General features: G+C 40.1%; 1 protein-coding gene across 1 annotated transcript in view; it reads right to left on the reverse strand.

The window, feature by feature from the left end:
* STAMBPL1 (STAM binding protein like 1) overlaps nucleotides 1-19105 on the reverse strand; it is a 60007-nt gene extending 40902 nt beyond the window's left edge. The window contains exon 1 of the mRNA XM_090279261.1: nucleotides 18713-19105. The gene's annotated coding sequence lies outside the window, so the exon portion shown is untranslated. The remainder of the gene's footprint in view (nucleotides 1-18712) is intronic.
* Between the last annotated feature and the right edge of the window lie 828 nt (nucleotides 19106-19933).

Here is a 19933-nt window from a genome sequence, read left to right on the forward strand (position 1 = left end):
ATGGATAAGAAAACAGACCCTTACAAATGCTGTCTACAAGAGATTCCTTCAGAACAAAAGACACACAGGGACTGAAAGTAAAGGGATAATATAAAATATTTAATAAAAATGAAAATAAAAAAGCTGGGGTACCAATACTTGTATCAGAAAAAATAGACTTTAAAACAAAGGCTGCAGCAACAGACAAAGAAGGACCCAGCAGTCCCACTTCTGTGTATTTACCTGAAGAAACACAAAACACTAATTTGAAAAAATATATGCATTGTTATGTTCACTCCAGCATTGTTTACAATGGCCAAGATACAGAAGCAACCCAAGAGTACATCAGGTGGTTCATATATGCAATGGAATATGACTCAGCCATAAAAGGGAATGAAATCTTACTATCTTCATGGATCTAGAGGGTACTGTACTGAGTCAAATTAGTCAGACAAAGAAAGACAAATGCCATATACTTTCACTTAAATGTAGAATCTAAGAATAACAAAATAAACTAACAAAATAGACACAAACTCATAGATACAGAGAACATTCTGATGATTGCCAGATGGGAGAAGTTAGAGGAGATAGGCCAAAAAGGGGAAATAATTAAAATGTGCAAATTGGTAATTACAAAATAGTCATGGGCATATAAAGTACGGTATGGGGAATATGGTCAATAATACTGTGATAATTATGTATGGTATCAGATGGGTGTTAGGTTTATCAGGGTGATCACTTCATAAGTTATATAAATATCTAATCACTATATTATAAAAAAGTTCATATGATATGGTTTCCTTTTTATGAAAGTGTGGAAAAGTAAATTAATCTCTAGTGACAGATGCAGATCAATATGTTTAGAAATGGTGGGGTGGGGCTGGGTGTAGGGAACTACTCCTCGTGGTTTAGGGAATTGTAGCCTCAGCCTGAGCATGACTGCTGCCGACATTCCGGCTGTGCTTGTCTTTAAGTCTCAACATAAGGCTGTGAGTGAGACATGACTGAAAGCCACTCAAAAGGTTTCCGTGGGAATTGGATTTAAAGAATGCTTATTATGCTTTAGAACTTGCTCTGTTTTCTTTATCATTAATGTAACATAAACAATCTCTAGCAAGGAATGTATGAAACCTTGCACCTACTGCCAGTGTGGCGTCAAGATGTTTGATAGACCCTAACACAGACTGGTCACTGTACCCTCTGTACTAGTACATGTAATCTGTTACTGTCAACTGTAATCCTAATGCCTCCAAACTATTGATGATTCATGAATCTTGACCTTGTATCTCTCGTATGTATCCTCCTCACTAAAAGGCATGAGGGAAGAAGGTCTAATCGCTGTTCTCCACTAGAGAGAGGCAGTCGCCTTCCTTCCCCCAGACATAATGAAATGTCCTGGGTAAAAGTTTTTTCCGCCATGGTCACAAAGCCTCTGCTAGACAGAGCAACTTCCAACTGAGCCTAGGGTGTGTGAGGCACCTCCGCCATGTCTGGCACCCACCCAGGGACACCATAGCTGGCGCCTACCCAGGGACGCCATAGCTGGGAGGGAGGGAGAAAAGGGAGTAACTACAAAGAAACACTAGGAAACCTTTGAGTGTGACAGATATGTTCATTATCTTCACTGTGGTGATAGGTGCATATATGTATACATATATCAAAACTTTTCAAAATATGCATTTGTTGTATGTCAATTACACCTTAGTTAAAATATTTAAAGTAAAAAAATATTTTTTAATTAAGAAAAAACAAATAAGGAACCATGTAAAATGGGGAGACATGGTCCTTACCATTTCCAAAAGTGCTCCAGGCTGTACAGCATCCAGCCATTGGCAGTGCCCTCTGCCCAGAACATTCCTCAGCTGCTCAGTCTCCTTGGCTAGGCTGACTGGCATTGATCTTCACATCACAATTGAGAGCTCACCTCCCCCAGGGACTCTTCCCATTCATCCCCTTAGAAGCCTCTCAGCTGTCTTGCAGGGAATCCTCCACAGTATGTGGTCTGGTTAGGACAGCAACTCCAGTGGATCCCCGTCTCCCTCAAATGTGAGAGGTTGATCCTGACTGATTATCCTCATAGCTAGGGACAGAGCTGTGGCCTATGCTTGGCCACTGCAATCCTTTCTTCTGGAACACACCAGATGCAAGAAGTGGTTGAAGTTTTTTTATTTTTTATCTTACTGGCACTGACCACATTGTTCTGCTATTAGACCATTGCTACAGTTTTCTTTTCTAAACCCCCACCGCCCCGGCCCTCCCCTCCCCACCCCCGAGCTGCCTTTTTTTCTGCCTGTTTCTGAGCTGGTTGTATAACCTTGTAATTCTGTGGCTCATTATCCTTTCAATAAATGCTGTTTTGCTGCTGTTAGACAAAAAGAAAAAAGAGCAACATCTTTACTAAACTTCTCTGACTTCAGTCTTTTAGGCTATCTTAGACCACTGATAAAATACCTTAAGTGTATTTGTAAAATTAAAAGGTAGATTGGACAGGGATCTGAAGGGATCTCCTATGAGTAAACTATGCTGATTACAGTGTATGTGCTTTCTAATTTGACTGCTCGAATAGCATTTTTCTTACCTTTTTTTCCCCTCCACTAGGAGCAAGCTGAGTTCTTGGTAGGTGAGGTATTATTATAGGACTATGTATCACCTTTATTGAAGCAAAAGAGCTATCATAATCATCATAGGCACTACTAACAGACAACTTTCCTTCCCTGGTTAACTAAAATAATGCATCAACCCACATGATCTCAGCTTTCACAGGAGCCTTCAAAGAGGAGCTAGTGGAGCCTAGTGATTAGACATGCAACCTCCAGGATCAGACCACCTGGGTAGAGATTCTGCCTCCAATCACTAACTGCAGAATCATAGCTTCCCAAACTGCAACTAAGGGAAGAGTTGTTAAGGTGACAAATGACAGCTACTGTTATCTCTATTTTGCAGATGAGGAAACTGGAGCCTAGAGTAAGTAACTTGAGCAAATAGTGAAGCAGGACTCAAAACCAGATACACAGGATTCCAGAGTTCATCCTTAGCCACTCAGTGATACTAGCAACTAACATTTAATAGTTAATGGTGAACTCAGGGGTAGGTCAAATCCTTGGGCCTTGGACAAGAATGATAAGATTTACTGCAGAAATGAAATTTCAGTTCAGAATTACAAATATCTGATTCATAATCATTCCCTTTCAAACAAATCAAAGGGCAATCATTCCCTTCACTTGGTTCTTAGGCAGAATGATTCGTTTGTTATCTGTGGACTGACCACCTGAAGTATGCAGTTAAAAATATCAAATGCATAATTACTCTACCAAGACACACTTTAATTAGAAATATTTGCTGGCTTTTAATATTAAATTCTAAGCTGTGGTATTCAAAAGGTACTTCCTATACTCATAAATGTGCTAATTTAAGATGCCATTCTATTTTTTTAATGGAATGATTTCATTAATATGCATCATAAAACATTTGGAAAATAAATTCAAGGTGTAAGGGAAAAATTCATATTTGTACACAATTATTTTGTCATTATAAATACACAGGAGCGTGTTAATTTTGTTTTGCTGCTGTTGAAATCCTAAAATGTCCTGGAAATTATGCATTCTAAAGATAAGCCACTAAACTGTAATGTACGTACTTCCCTTTTTTATTGTAATTTGCTTTTAAGAAAACATTATCCAGAAGTTATCTCATTCAATGAAGCATAATGAGTCAGAAGTAAATGTTCAAAATAACATCATTTTCTGAAGGTCAGAGATGAGGTCAGTTCTCGGGTATTATTAATCAACTTTAATTTTCATAAATTTTCTAAGAACAGTACTTCAACAAGATGAATTTAGTCCAGCGCTACTATGAAAAAGCAAAAACCATCCTAAAATACTTGCCATTTACTGCTCCTCCACTGTCCCCGACCACAGGAATTCTAACTGTTTATCATACTCCAGTAGACAGCTGCATTCACGTTTGGTCTTGCCCTAGACAATATCTTCAGTACAATGGACAAAAGCAAAACAGTCTCTGTCCATCCATAACCTCCCCAGCAGCCCATTTTTTAATGCTTCAACAGCCCCTTTACTGCCAAAGCTGTTAGCAATTGGCTATCTCTTGCTCCTCTTAGCTCACCACACACTCCTTTTCTTTCTTCCTTCCCTGTAGCTGACATCCTTCTACTTTGATGTCAAGTTTCCTCTGAGTGTGGTAGTCCTAGACCACCTGTACCATAAATACTTCGTGGAAGAGGAGACAGGTTATTACAAGAAACAGATTTCTAGGCTCCAGCGAGTCAGACTTTCTGGGAATGGTGCCCCACGACTGCCTACTTTTATCAAGCAATCCAGAAGACCTTTAAGTGCATTAAAGCTTGACTCACTGTTTCAGATAAAATTTCTCTAAGAGAGTTAGTTACCTAGCCTTGATCAGCTGAATATTCCTACTATAGAACGAACTCTTGCCTGGGCCTCAATGAAACACATATTTCCTTTTTCCTCCCATTTCACTCATGCTGCTTCTCAACTATTAATATTTTGTCTTTCCTCTTAACACACCTTTATTCCATAAGACACATTTTTTTCATGCTTTCAACTAAAGCTTAATCTGACCTTTAGTACTGTCTTCAAATATGCTCCATCCATTTCCCCCAGGACATCCAACTGTGATTTCTCACTCAGTATGTCCCAAGCCTAAATATGTATTTCCCACAAATATTGCCAGTACCAAATAAATTCACTCATTCACGTCTTTATCCAGAATTCTTTATTAAGTGTCTACTTTGTGTTAGGAGCTAGTGATACAATGGTGAACAAACAGACAGACAGTATCTGATCTTTTAAAACTTACATGTCTATTTTGCTAGGGGCAGGGGACAGGGCAGACAGGTACAAAGATATCAAACAATTATCTGTACCATTATATCATTAAAACCATGGTAACTGCAACAAAGACAAAATACAGGAAACAGAGTTAAGCATTTTTTGGCAAAAATACTCTAGAAGTGTGTCCTCAGTACATCAGGAGACACTGCTTTGCCTCATTATCAGTGATATTATCATTTGTTCATGTCTCTCCTGCAGATCTACCATTTTGTCCTTTATAATTCTAAACTCTCTTATAGGGAGTTACTTTGAAAATATGCAAATATACTTTTCCCCACTAATTTTAGCATCCTGAAACAATTATTACTGTAGTATTTGAAAACAGGAATTTTCTGTTTCCATCACTCTTTCTACACTTATTAGTTTAGTTGAAAATTTCATTGAAAGGTTGTTTAATTTTTGTACAAAATTTAAAAAATTTAGGCTGTCAAATGGATCTTTTATATCTCTGGGTTTTTCATTTCTCTTTAAAAGACCTTCAAACTTACTGATGATAAAAAAAATTTTAAATATGTCCTCCAATCTTCTAGTAATGTTATGATTATATATTTTTAGGTAAATATATTTGATCTGTACCCTGGCTGGTTTGGCTCAGTGGATTGAGCGTCGGCCTGCGAGCTAAGTGTCGCTGGTTCGATCTTCCAGTCAGGGCACATCAGAGAAGGAAAACTCTGACTCCAAAAAACCTCCGCGGCCTTGCGGCATACCTCTTCAGGGGAAAGGCTAAGGGAGTAAACCCCGACAGAAAATCCGGAGCCGGAGTCCCTAAGGCGGTTTGACGTTGTAGTCAACACCGGCAACTCCTGCGGCGCACCTGAAGCCAAGCTGTATTGACTCCGTCTTTCCCTTGGACCCTTCAGCTGCGAAGAGAGGGGGGGTCTGCTGCATGGGCAACAGCAGACCCTCCATATCACCCTGCCCAGGCTCTGTAGCTTCAGCTTCACTGGAGAGGACACTCCAGCGTCATCGCAAGATGTCGATTCAACACGGGAGGAGACAGATACCGTGTCACTCCCGAGTCGGACTGCACAGCCATTCTCGGTGGTGCAGATAGACTCTTAAGAAGCTACACCATCGTCTCTCGAGACGGACGGCTGCCGACGACGACGACGATATTTGATCTGTGCAACTTATTTGTATGTAAGGAGTAAGAGAATTATAGGGTTTCTTTTTACCATCAGGCAAAATCGCCCAGAATCTTCTCAATTATGTTCAGTTTCTTATCTAATTCTCAATTCTGCCCAATAAAGTGATCTGTCCCAACTAGGCACCTGGTACATATTTATTAAATTGAAACAGTCTCTTTCAATTATGTCCCTATAAAGCTGAAAAAATAGTCTGGCAGTGACAGGTAAAGTCACAGAAAGAAGAAGAATTGGCAATCCAGAGGGGAGTCAAGTGTGCAGCTGTGGATAAGGCAGCCCAAGTCCAGACTGAGAGTGGTAACAAGAACGGTGAATAAATAGTTATTGGGGGCGATTTTGAGGTAAAAACAACATGGAACTTGGAAATTAAGTGGGAAACTGATTTAGGACCAAAAGCCGGCAAAGATGTTGTAAATGTTGTCATCTAAGGTAATTGAAAATAATGATGCTTCTGACTTCAACAGAGAAAACTCCATCGCAGTGAATGGTATCAATATCTGATCAGTTACACAAAACCTGGCAAGACCTGAAAAAACCCACCCTGCATCTGCTCTCCACTGCAGGTCCAATCTACTACTTATATCAGCAGATTTGCCCTCCAGACTCTCAACTCTGCATTTGCTCATTATCTTTCCTTGCAGCAAGTGGCCATCTGCTTTCTCTTTGCCACCCTTTTCTGTCTACATTGCTTGAATAGCCTTCAAAATGGTCTGTTTTCCAGCATGCTCCCCTTTGATTATTTCTACATACAACAGGTATGTCATTCAGCTATTGTTCTGCTTTCCTTAAAAACCTTTAATAGCTTTCCATCACTGTTAATATTACATACCCTTAACAGGTCCTTCAAAAGGTGGGTCTGACCCAGCTGCCAACTCATCAGCCTCCACACACTGGCATCATGCACTTCTGAGATGCATCAAGCAAAGTCTAAGCACATGGACCGCACCCTCATCTCACACTACTCCCTCTGCATCTTTCCAGTGTCGGCTTAAGCATCTCTTCCTCAAGCAAGACATTTTTGACCACCTCCAGACCAGGTTACATTCTTAATTGTATATTCATCTAGGAACATCACACACACTCACATTGAGAGATTTTCAACTAAACACTCAGGCAATGGTCTCAAAAAGTGTTCAGATGATGAAAGATAGAGGAGCCCTGGCTGGTGTAGCTCAGTGGATTGAGTGCCAGCCTGTGAACCAAAAGGTCACTGGTTCAATATCCAGTCAGGGCACATGCCTGGGTAGCAGGCCAGGTTGTGCAAAAGGCACCCAATTTCTCTATCACATTGATATTTTTCTCTCTTTCTCCCTCTCTAAAAAAAACAAAAACAGGAAAGCTGATTGACTGTTTCAGATTAAAAGAGACCAAAGAGACATGACAACTAAGTGCAACTGTGATCCTGGAGGGGATGCTGAACCAGAAGAAAGACATTGATGAAATGTGCGTGACATCTGTAGATCAGACAACAGTACTATAACAATATTAATTTCCTGATTTTGATAACTACTGTGATTACACAGGTGTGAATAATTTGGGGAAAATTGGTAAAGTATATATACAAACCCTGTGTACAATTTTTGCATCTTTTGGAAGTCTGAAATTATTTTAAAATAATTTTTTAAATGTTCAATTAGTAACTTAAAATCTTTTCAGTAAGTAAGAGGGCAACGAGAGGGAAAAAATGTTTGCAACACTTCCAATGGCTAATCTATTATCTCTAAACTGCAGAGGATATTTGTAGAACAGTAAAGAGCTGAATAAAAATGGCAAAAAAATAAATAACAAGACATAAGAGAAAATATAAATAGCTAAGTAACATGTAAAAAATGTTTAATTTCACTAGTACTTAAGAAACTATAAATTTGAACAAGATATTCTTATATATTTGATAAAATTTACATCATTGATTATACTAGTCAATGAGAATTGGAAGAAAAATGGGCAATTGTTTTTATTTATTTATTTTCATTTTGAATAGTATTTATTTTCTTACTTTCTATTTTTTCTTTAAATATGTTTGATGGATTATGCTGTTACAATTGTCCCAATTTATTTTCCCTCTGCTCCCCTCCACCCAGTGACCCCCCCCCCTTCAGTTTTTTTGGAACTATCTGTGCTTCCTGGACCTGTAAGTCTATTTCCTTCCCCAAGTTAGGAAAGTTCTGCTTCATTATTTTTTCACATAATTTTTCAATTTTGAGTTCTTCTTCATCTTCTGGCAGCCCTATGATTCGGATGTTGGCCCGCTTATAGCTGTCTGATAAGTTTCTGAGCCTCTCCTCATTTTCCTCACTTCTCGTTTCCTCTTTCTGCACTGGCTGACTGTTGGTTCCTTTGCTATGTTCCGATTTGTTGATTTGATCCCTGGTTTTCTTGCCCTCACCACTAGTTTCGTATGTGTTTTTGTTCATTTCAGCAGGACTAGCCTTCATTCCTTCCCTGTCTTGTTTAAGATCTTGTTAGGTCTGTAAGCATTTTTATAACCAAAGCTCTGAACTGAGCTTCAGAAAGATTTCCTATCTGCTGCTTCATTAGATTAGATATTTGCTGTCTGGTCAGCTTCGTCACTGGAATCTCTATCATGAACTGTGCCATCCTGACAGTTTTGTGTTTACCTTTGCTTCCTGGGCAGGGCTGCCACACCTCCTACGCTATAGGGGGCAGAGCCCCGTGCACTCGTCACAACTGGATGACCCATCTCACCACGCTGTGGCGTTTTCTGAGGGGGTGGGGGTCCAAGATGGATTCCTGCCATTCACTCTCTGATGAGAGACTGGGAGCCTCCTCCTCTGTCCCCACCCCCTCTGGGCCTCACAGTCCAAGGCAATGGAGGTCTGCCTTCCCCGGCTTTGGAACTGCAAGCTGACGGGTCTGGTCTTCAGCTGGGGGTTCTCCCCAGGTGTTTCTTGCCTCCCCATAAATATGGGTGTCTGTGCTTACCGCTGTCCTGCCTCTGTCACTGCTTCTGCCGCAGACAGCACCGCTTGAGCTCTCCTCTGTGAATTCGCCCCTCCTACCTGTCCGGATGAGCACCACTTCTTTATAACTTCATACGTTGGACTTCCATTTATTTTCTGGAACTTCTGGTTATTTCTGGTTTTGTGGTAATTGTATTCCTTCTTAGTTGTGGAAGGAGATGGAGCGTGTCAGTCTAGGCCTCCATCTTGGCCAAAAGTCTCCTATGTTTGTTTGCTTCCATGTCCCAGGGATAGCTGTCAATCCTACTACCTTGTAAGGGGCGACCTGTTTCACCACGTTGTGGCGCTGTATGTGGGGGAGGGGTCTGAGAAGGAACAATGCCTCTTACCCAGCATTCGTCCCTTTTCCAAACACTTTTCCCACTTCTGCACTGGACTGGCACCCCTCTAGCTGCTGCCCAGGCAGTTGTTCCCAGAGTGAGTGGGTCTGCGGATGTTCTAGGTCCGTGGGGGCCCTTTAAACAAGTAGACTCTGCTGAGAGATGGCAGTTTTCTGCCTCTATCCCAACCCCCACTGGTTTGCACAGTCAAAAGCAATGAGGCTTGATTTTCGCTGGTGCTGGGACAGTGAACTGTGTGGTCTGGTGAGGAGGTGGGAACACTCCCCAGGTATCCCTTCTGACTTTTAAAAATGTGTAATTGTGCTTTCCACCAGCCTGCTGCTGTTGCCGCTGCTGCTACCACCACACCATGTCTTCTCTGCCCTGGCTCCGCCCCTCCTACCTGTCCGGATGAGTATTTCTTCTTTATATCTTTGTTTGCTGGACTTCTATGCAGATTGATTTTCTGGAACTTCTGGTTGTCTCTAGTTTTGAGGTAGTTGTATTCCTTCCTAGTTGTGGAGGGAAACGCAGCATGTCTGTCTACACCTCCATCTTGGCCAGAAGTGGGCAGTTGTTTTTAATATGCATTGCTATTGAACAAGAAATTCCAAGATTTCCACATAGACTGTCCTGACCAGATAATTCTCTCTCTCTCCCTGCCCCCACTCCATTGCAGCATGGTTGAAAAATATTAACATTTTGGAAATAAAATTAAAAGGTCATCAAAAGGAGATTATTTACAATAAAGAATCTGTATAGTGGATGAAGCCTTGAGGAAGGACTTGATCTACATGCACTGAACCAGGAAAGAGTTCAAGATACAGCATTAAGAGAAAAAATAATAATAATAAAGCAAGTTGTAGAATAATAACATAAAACATGATTCCATCCCTGTAATGCTATAATACATAAGTATTTAATGTGTGTTGGTACTTGCAAGAAAATAGTCTGAACAACATATACTGAATTTTTCTCAGCTGTTTTCTTCAGAATGGAATCATGAAAGATTTCACATCAATTCACTTATTTCTGTACAATTTGTTACAAGTGTCTATCCCTTCATAATCAGACAAATTATGCTTTTTTCAAGCCTTTAAGTTTTGAGTAGGTAGCTCCAGATTTGAATTCTAGCTCTGTCACATCTGAGTTTCCAGATGTGTGAATTTTGATAAAATTACTGAGTTTCTCCAGTCTAAAGTGAGAATAACTGTGTTCTCCTTGCTTTGCAATATTATTAACGTAGTCATAGTTGTAGTAGTTATCCAAGGAGTTTCTAAACCCAGAGGGGCCGGTCTGGCCTGATACCTGAGCTGGGTGGCCTTAGTGTCACACACCATACACACAGTGACTAGAAATAGAAATTTAGTGACTACAGACCTGGAACAGAGAGCCAGAGAACCCTGCATAAACCCTGCTGCATAAACCCTTCAAAGTCAGTCCTACCAAATTCAAGGCCCCCGACTGCTCACCCTTGCTCCCTCCAGCCTTTATGGTGACAAACCAGTTTGGCTTTGCCCACTTGTTCCTTAATCCTCTGATCTAGACCAGGTAATGTATGTCCCTAGCTCAGATGTAACGCTTGTTTGCATCAGGTTAGTCAAAATGCATACTGGTGCCCTGATGGAGTGGCTTGGTTGGAGCGTCATCTTGTACACCAGAAAGGTTGCAGGTTTGATTTCCAGTAAGGGCATGCACATGTATCTAGGTTGTGGTTCAACTGCAGGTCAGGGTCCAGGAATATACAAGAGGCAACCCATCAATGCTTCTCTCTCACATTAATGTTTTTTTTTTTTTTTTTTCTCTCTCTTGCTCTCCCACTTCCTCTCCTAAAATCAATAAAAAACATATCTTCTGGTGAGGATTAAAAAAAAAAAAGCACAATGGTACCCGATATGCCAAAGTTGTGTCTTCAAGCCCTTATCAGGGCACATAACAAGACGCAACCAATGAACGTACAAATAAATGGAACAACAAATAGATGTTTCTCTCTCTCTCTCTCTCTCTCTCTCAAGTCAATAAATAAAAAAATAAAATAAATATGCACACTAATAACCTAGTGCCTACCAGAAGAAGTCTAAACACCTTCGCCAGCCCCTCAGAGCCAGAGATCTGATCCCTTTTCACTTCTTGTGCATTATTAAGACTTCATTTCCCACTGCCTTCCCCACGTCTTCCCCTACTTCCTTTTCTGATCAGACCCTCTCTGCCCTGTCTCAGCACCTGCCATTCAGAAGGGTGCAACACTCTCTCTAAAAATTTCCGCCAGCCCTGTGGTTGTCTGAATCCATCCATCAAAAAGCAGGTGTTGATTCCCAGTCAGGACACATGGCTAGGTTGCACATCAGGTCCCCAGTTGGGGGCGCGAGTGAGAGGCAACCACACAGTGATGTTTCTCCCCCTCTCTTTCTCCTTTCCTCTCTCTCTACAAATAAATAAATAAATAAACAAAACAATAAATAAATAAATTTTTTTTTTTAAAAAAGCAGGTGTTAGTAAGAAAATGAAACAAGTACAGAATGCCATTATAGAAACTCCAAGGCGGCCTTGATGTGTACGTCATTACATAAAAATGTCTATGAAAATCAGGAGGAAAAATGCAGAAAACATAAACATAGAAACACAAATCTGAATATAAAATTAGATTCGGCTTTTAAGTATGTTTTTCTCAGTGTGGTTTAATTGACCACCTGCATCAAAATCCCTCAAGAAGGCTGTCAAAATGAAGGCTCCCAGGCCCCACCCGAATTTATTGAATAAAAGTCACTGGCAGTGGGATGGAAGATGTTTGGTTTCTGGAGACCGGTCTGAGTCGCATTGCCCTAGTTACCTTTCCAAGTTTTTAAATAACATTTTACTTGCCAAAGAAAAATAACCTTTATGTCACAAGGATGTGATGGTCATTTACATTCACTTTAAAACCTACATTTTAATTTGCTGAATTACTTATTAATTGGGAAAACGAAGTTCCACACCCACTAATGATACCAGCTGATTTTCATCTTTTTATTTATTTTTCTTAAAGTACTATATTCATTCCATAAACAGTTTTTCTGCCCCACTGAACAAAACCACAAAAATATGAAGGACCTACTCCAGCCCTCTCTTTTCTAATCGTGTTCCATCCACAATGTCCATTGTCCCTCCTTTCAAAGAAAACTTATCTCGTGAACCAGTTTACAAACCAGCATTTCAAGGACAAAACAGATTGAGAGAAGAACTTGAGTCAATCCACCAGAAGACTGAAGTATGAATGCAGAAGCCTCAAAGGCTCCCTCTATTTCTTCTCAGTGGTTGAAATGCATATTTCCAGAGTTAAAAAATAGGGCTCCAGCAACAAGATAAATACAAACACAGGGTCCATAGCTGAGCTGAATTTAACCAAGATCATCATTCCTGATTGTGGCCTTCCTACCATCTTTAATTAAAAGGTACACAATTGCTCCAGCCATTCAAGTTTGAAATGAAACACTCTCCAAAGGGACCCACTCTGGAGTTTTTCTCTGAACACAGGAAAAGGTAACATAGGTAAGTAGTATTCACCAGGAGCCAGGGTGGGTTAAAAAACGAGTCCTCATTGGCTTCCTGTTTCCAAATTCACCCAAACCATCATCAAATCAAACAAGCAAAATGAATAATTCATGATGTGTTCCTGGGGGCAGTTATTTCTTAGATGTACCCTTACTGAATCTGTGGTTCAGTCACTGTAATGCCACTGAAACATAAGTGTAGCAAAAGTGTAAAAAAACAGAACACCGAATTCATCAAAACTCAAATTCTATCATCCTTAATCAACTTTAAACTCACTAAATTAAAAAACATTTCCTTTAAAAGGAATTGAACCTTAGTTAAATAATGAGGTGTAATTTACACAAAAGGGTAAATTAAAGGATGCACACTATAGGTTTAAAGATGATATTTAAAAATTTTTCAACTAAATAGTCATGCTTTACCTATGAACTTGACATAAGACTAAGAAAAGTTTTTGCCTCCTTAGGAAAAAAATACTAGTTACAGATTTCTGAAAGTTATTAATGAGAACAAGAAATTATAAAAAGACTAATGTAATGTTAAAATATTAAAATCAGTGATGGCATATTCTATCCTAAAGAAGCTCTAGGAGCCCTGGCCAGGTAGCTCAATTGATTAGACCATCATCCCAATATGCCAAGGTGGTAGGTTTAATCCTGGTCAGAGCACACACAAGAATCAACCAATGAACACATAAATAAGTGGAACAACAAATTGGTGTTTCTTTTCCTCTCTCTCTCCACCTTCCTCTCTTTCTAAAATCAAAAAAGTAAAAAATAAAAAGAAGCTCTGGGGGAATTAAGAATTCTGTATTTTCAGCTGCTGTAGCAGTCTTCCCACTTAAAATTAAAATCTGACCTCTTACAATTAGATATAATTACTTCAGCAAGTCAAAGAACAGCTAAAATTTACTCTGCAGTTACTTTATAAAATATTCTAAATAAAAAGTTATAAAATGTCATAACTCCACCATCAGTCATATAAAAGATTCTAGGAGTGTGGATACCTGCCTGATAATTTAATGTGCACATACTCATTTATAACATCTCTCATTACACCCAGTGATTCTTTATATATAATTTACATATAATGTAACTGTCTTCCTAACATAATGTACTATATAGTATATATTATATATGTATATTATATAGTGTATACCTATGACAATATAATGTATACAGAAGTACATAGTGTATATCTAATATAATGTACATAACATCTACACCATATAGAATATGTATAATATATTATATAATTACATGCTACATTATACATTATTTATATAACATATAATATGAACTATATATTATACATTATATTAAGGAGACATATCCTCCCTGCCTCCAGCAAAGAACCACTGGGTATAAGGAGAGATGTTATAAATGAATATGTATCAACTGTTAGACAAAAACAAAAAATGACTGATTTTTAAAGCAAATGTAGTAACAGAAATTGGAACACTCCTTAATGAGAAATACCACTTAAAAATACCAAAGCATCAAGTAAAAATAGCAAAATTATTACTCAACAATCTGGGGTAGAATTCTACATTGGAGATGGCATATTCTACAAGGGAAATGATGAGACCCCTGCATCTGCATGAGGCCGAGAGTCTAGCGCCTGGCATGCAGTACAGGAGACAGGGATATATAACGATACGAGCTAGGAAAGCAGGCCTGGGAGTCAGATTGTCTGGGTCTGACTCCCAGCTCTATCACCTGCCAGCATATGACCCTGAGCAATTTACCTAGCATCTCTGTACCTCAATTTTTCAATCCGTACAATGGTGTTTATTACATAAAGTTGTTTTATAAATTAATAATAATGACAACAAATGCATATAGCACTTAACTTTTTGCCAGACACTTCTAATCGCTTCTCACTTATACTTACTTATTCATTTAACCCTCCCCCAAGCCTTATCATAGAAATTATTATCCCAGTTGAAAGATAAGGAAATGGAGGCTCAGAGATGTTAGTGACTTGCCCAAAGACACACAACTAGTAAATGGCAAAAAGAATTCATGTTCCTAACTATGCCATCATCCTTGACACAACATGTGGTAAGGCTCTGTACAGTGCCTAGCATATGGCACATGTTCAATAACTAAGTCTTATTACTAAATATCAGTCAAATGTTGGCAAGATATGGAGGTTACACCAAGACATAGCAGAAAAGAATGTTGTGATCAATGAGTGATGTTCCATGGATATAAAATATGTGAATAATTACACTTGTGCCCTATTCCACATGAAACAAAGAATTCTGATGTCTGACTGTCTTAAGTTTTCCCTTCTCCATTTCAGCATTTGGATTAAAAATCAGGCTATCATTATCTGACTCCAGATTACCACCTCCACTCCCTCCTTGTACTAATCCACTCCTCACTTAATTGCCAAAGTGTTCTTCCAAAAAGATGCTTTCATTACTTAATCCTTTCAGGGAACCTACCTCAAATCAGCTATCTTATTGAATCAAAATTCCACTCCCTGGCTTTCAAGGGCCTTAACAGGACATGAAAGGTACTCTCATTTAACTCTTGTTCACGAACCTACTAATCAAGTTTCATTATGTAGAGGATATCAGTGTCTGTAGTACTTTAAAACAGTGATAAGCCATTTTTTATTTCATTTATTTTGGACATAGCCCATTAGAAAAAATCCTTAGATGTTTAAAGATCTCATTTGATTTTTATTCAGAATAGAACAAGCTTGACTTGAGGACATAAACAGAATGTCAAAAAGAAAATTTGCATTATTAATATGCATGATAATGTTAATATCCAGGCAAACTTAAGACAGGTTTCTAATCTTTAGTCTTCAATTAAGTTCTGAATCATAGAGTAAACTTTTTATGACTGGGTATGGAAAGTCAGAACTGTTAAAAAAACAAAAAAACAAAAAATGGAAGTCATAGCACCCTTAATATTCAAGATCATACAATGCAACCATTTCCAAAAGGACTTGGAAACGCCAACTAGAGATGATTAAAACATATGAATTACTGATGCTTATATAAAGGTGCTGCTTTTAATAAATGCAAGTTACTAAGTAACCATCAGTCTGAATTAATCTCTAAGCCAGCCACATCGATGGACAAACATAACATGAATTTAATTTAAAATTTAGAAAGAAAATCAAACATCACGTGTTTTGATGACTTAGCCATTTGCGAAAGGTTTAATTGGTTTTTCCATTTAGCATGAGATGCTGGATTGTACTAGAAGTTCATTTGATTTGCTTAGAAATGCAAATGATTTCTGACAAAAGGTACATCCAGATTATTCCTGAGTTGAATATTCTAATGTCAACTCAGGATTTCTGAATGGACACTCACATAGCTTGCTGGACAATTCATATGTTCATAGAGTTGGAATAAGCTAGTCAACAGATACCAGTAAAGTACTTTTGTCTGTTTTTGTTTTATTTCAAAGGGACTTATTGTTTCTTCGTGGAAGAAATTGATCTTACTTAGCTGAATATACCAGTGGGCTTCAATCTGATGAAAGGTTTGGTGATTCATATAAAGTTATGACTAAGAATAATCAATACTAGATGTGACGCAGTTAAGTTGGGAAGTAAAGACATTCTGGAATTGTTTTTCATTTAACAAGTATTTATTGAGCATCTGTGATCCATTAGCCCAAAGGGACAGAAAGCTGACTCTAATATTTTCAGGAATGACTATGAGTCATTTCTTGTATCATTTCAAGTTACTTATAAATTTTTCACAGGGTTGAGAAAAAAATGCTGACCTTACACAAAATCATAAATCTAGTGGATTACAATGTGTCTAATTTGTAAATGTAGCCTCCAGGAAGGCGCTTGGCATTTCCTAGGCAGCAACTATGTATTTCTTCTACCCCTTATATTTTGAGCAAGAATTACCAGACTTTTCTTCTCTGTGAAAAGCATCCTCACTTTCTGGATTGATGCTGTAAGTAGGATTGGGAAGAGTCACTGAAGGAAGAATATGATCAGACTGGTATAGTTAAATCCTAGGTGATGAAAATAAATAGAGGTAACTATTATTAACAAAAAATGGAAGTCGTATGGACTTGGGGGGGGATGCTGGGGGAGGGAGATACTGGGTGGAGGGGAGTAAAGGGGAAAAAATTGGAACTACTGTAACAGCATAATCAATAAAATATATTTAAAAAAAAAAAAATGGAAGTCATAGCACCCTTCTACTATTTTTCATCTGTGCTTCTCAGGAGTCAATCCCAGAGACAGTCTCCTCTCCAGAGCAAACCTCTCTGCTGAAGACAACCTCGGGGACATGGCTCCCCTCAATTTCTCTCTCCAAGCCTCTCACTGAAGACCACGACATGGGTAAATGACTAGGATTCTCTGCCTGATCATTTCAATGGGGTTTGTTTTACAAGAGAATAAAATAAAATAACTTTCTTTTTAAAATTCCCAAGAATCAGCTGTAACATAAATTCCAACTGAGATTCCCAAGTGGCCAACAATGTGCTGGATATGTACTTGAACAAAAAAGCAGCAGCCAGTTAATTTTCCAGGTAGATTCCAATAACATTCCGTGCCTTTGAATGAAGAAGCTGTACTGGAGTAATGGTAAACAGGAGGAGTCCATTTCTCAAAGACATTAACTTGAATTAAAAAAGAAAATCTATTTATAGCTACAAAATGCCTACTATAATGCAGCTATAGAGTACATTTTTAAAATTCCATTGAGTATCCATCCCACAAACATAAGATTGTCCACTGCAACAGGGTCTGGGGAAAAAAAAAAAAAAACAACCCAGTGGCTTAATCTCTATAAAATTATCACAGAAAACAACCACCGAAAACTTCACACAGGAAGTCAAAAATCCAGGTGTAATTTATCTGCTGGAACAAATCTGATATTGACAGTGCTTTAAATCATGAAATCACAAATCAGCACCTTACTGATATGAGAACTTTGGAAACTCCCTAAAACCTAGGGCTTCATGTTCTTCTCAGTGACTAGCAGCATGTTTGGAAAGCAGTGTGCTCACTGGAGCTTAATTTGAAAGGTGTCTATTTTACTTATTACCAAACACTGATTTCCAGAAAGCCACCCAAGCCCCATCCACTCAAACACTTAAGATTCTTTTTTTCCCCTCAATCCTCTACATCAGGTTCTGTTTCTTGAATTATTACGTAAGTATTTTTAAAGTTTTTTTTTTAATTAAATTTATTGGGGTAACAGTTTATAAAATTAAATAGGTTTTGTAATTTAAAAATTTCAGTAATTATACGATCTTAAGCTCTTGGATATCAGCAGTGTGCGTTTTAGACAGTACTGGAAAATTTTGTTCTAGTGACATTACACTTCGTGCATTCCATTAAAGACATTTGGTTAAGGCTTAAATTATTCAGGTGAGGGAAAATGTCTTAAGAGTTGCTCATAAACGGCACAAAAGTAAACATCCTCTAGAGAGGCATGCCACTTATCCTATAGAGGTAAAGCTGCGTTTTTATAACCCTGGTCCCTCCCTTCTCCAAACCACGCACCTCCAAAGACAGAGCGGTGGTCGCTTTCAATGCTGACACCATCTCTAAGTTGGAACCAGAAACACGCGTGTAGGTCACTTCTAGAGTCCAGCCCCGACACCAAGAGCCACACCTTCCTGCCTTCCCCATCAAGGTGAAATGGACTGCTGGGGGCCGGCGGGGGCTGCTCAGAGGCATCGCAGGAGGCGGATCAGGGCACTAGAAGTGAGGAAGTGAGCCTGCAAAGGGCATTCCATTCCCGCGTAACAAACCCGAGACCCGACGCCGCCGGCGGAAGAGGGACGGGCGGCGCGCCAGGCCACAGTGTACACGGACCGGCGTGCACACTCGCCTGTGCCAGGGCGCGCTCACACTCACATACACGCGCGCGCGCGCCTACTCACCAGCAAGCCCCAGTGTCGGGTCCCCGCGTGGGACGGCTGCCGCACCGGCTGCCCCCACGCCTGCCGTGTGGCCTTGGCTTCCGTCTGGCCGCAGCAGCGGGGGCCGCTCTGGCTTTTGCTAGAAGGCACTGCAGCCGGGTGCTACGGCACCCAGCGCAGAGGTGCCGGCTCCCTCGGCTCGGCCGTACCTCCTCCCTGTCACCGTGGGCCGAGGGAGCTTTGCGAGCTCCACTCGCTCCAGCTGTGTGCGTGGTTCTTGTCCCCTTGGCTGCCGTGGCTCCGCAGCGCCGGGGGCGATCAGCGTCCTCGCAGACCCACGCGCAGGCCGGCCGACCCTGAGCCTGGTGCAGTGATCCCGCTGCCGCCGCTGCAGGAAAAGGAATTGTCACTGCGATGGTCCCGGCCTCCCCCGCCCCGGCCCCTGGGTGCCGCCTCCGCCTCTGCCTCCGCCCCCTCTTCCGCTGCTGCGGCCTCTCGCATCGTGCAGAAAAAACCTCGCAGGTAGAAAAGCAAGTCTCTGCGGTGGGCCTAGAGCAAGAGTGAAATGAATGGGTGCGACTTTCTCGTCTGAAACCCGGCACGCCCCTCCTCAGCCCCGATTCACCCGGACTCCCATTTTGCTCTACCATCAGTTTTGCCGAAGTAGACAGGAGTGGGTGCCTTTTAGGACTGCAGTGTACACACCTGTGATGCAGATGGATTTGACCATGAACTCTACTGGAGCCGGAGCAAAATGGGGATTGGGGGGAAATTCCACTTACACCTCCTGTTAGGAACTCCATGTTGAGATTTATCCATAACCTACCCCCACCATAAAATTCTTTAATCCTCTTTCCCCCCATCCCCACTTCATCCCCCACGGGTAATGCAAACTATTATAATATCATCTGGATATTATTATATTATAATTATCATGTACAGTGTCTTTAGTATGGTCCTGGTACTGTGCCAGACACTCAAAACGTGAAACCTTATTTCATCCTCTCCACAGCCTTATACATGGTACTCTTATTTTACCCCTGACGAAGATACAGTAGAAGTTAAGATTTAAAATCTGATTTGACACCAAAAGCTCCTCTTATTGGCTGGGAAGATTCTATTAATTTAGAAATATTTTACAAACATTGCTGCTGCTGGATGAAACAGGCACTTTTTCACCTTTCCAGAGTTTGTATGTATCTGTACCATTTTTTTCTTTACTCCATTGGGAGGTAACCTGCA

The sequence above is a fragment of the Furipterus horrens genome, unplaced genomic scaffold (genome assembly GCF_987537825.1).
Source record: "Furipterus horrens unplaced genomic scaffold, mFurHor1.1.pri manual_scaffold_5, whole genome shotgun sequence".
NCBI lineage: Eukaryota > Metazoa > Chordata > Mammalia > Chiroptera > Furipteridae > Furipterus > Furipterus horrens.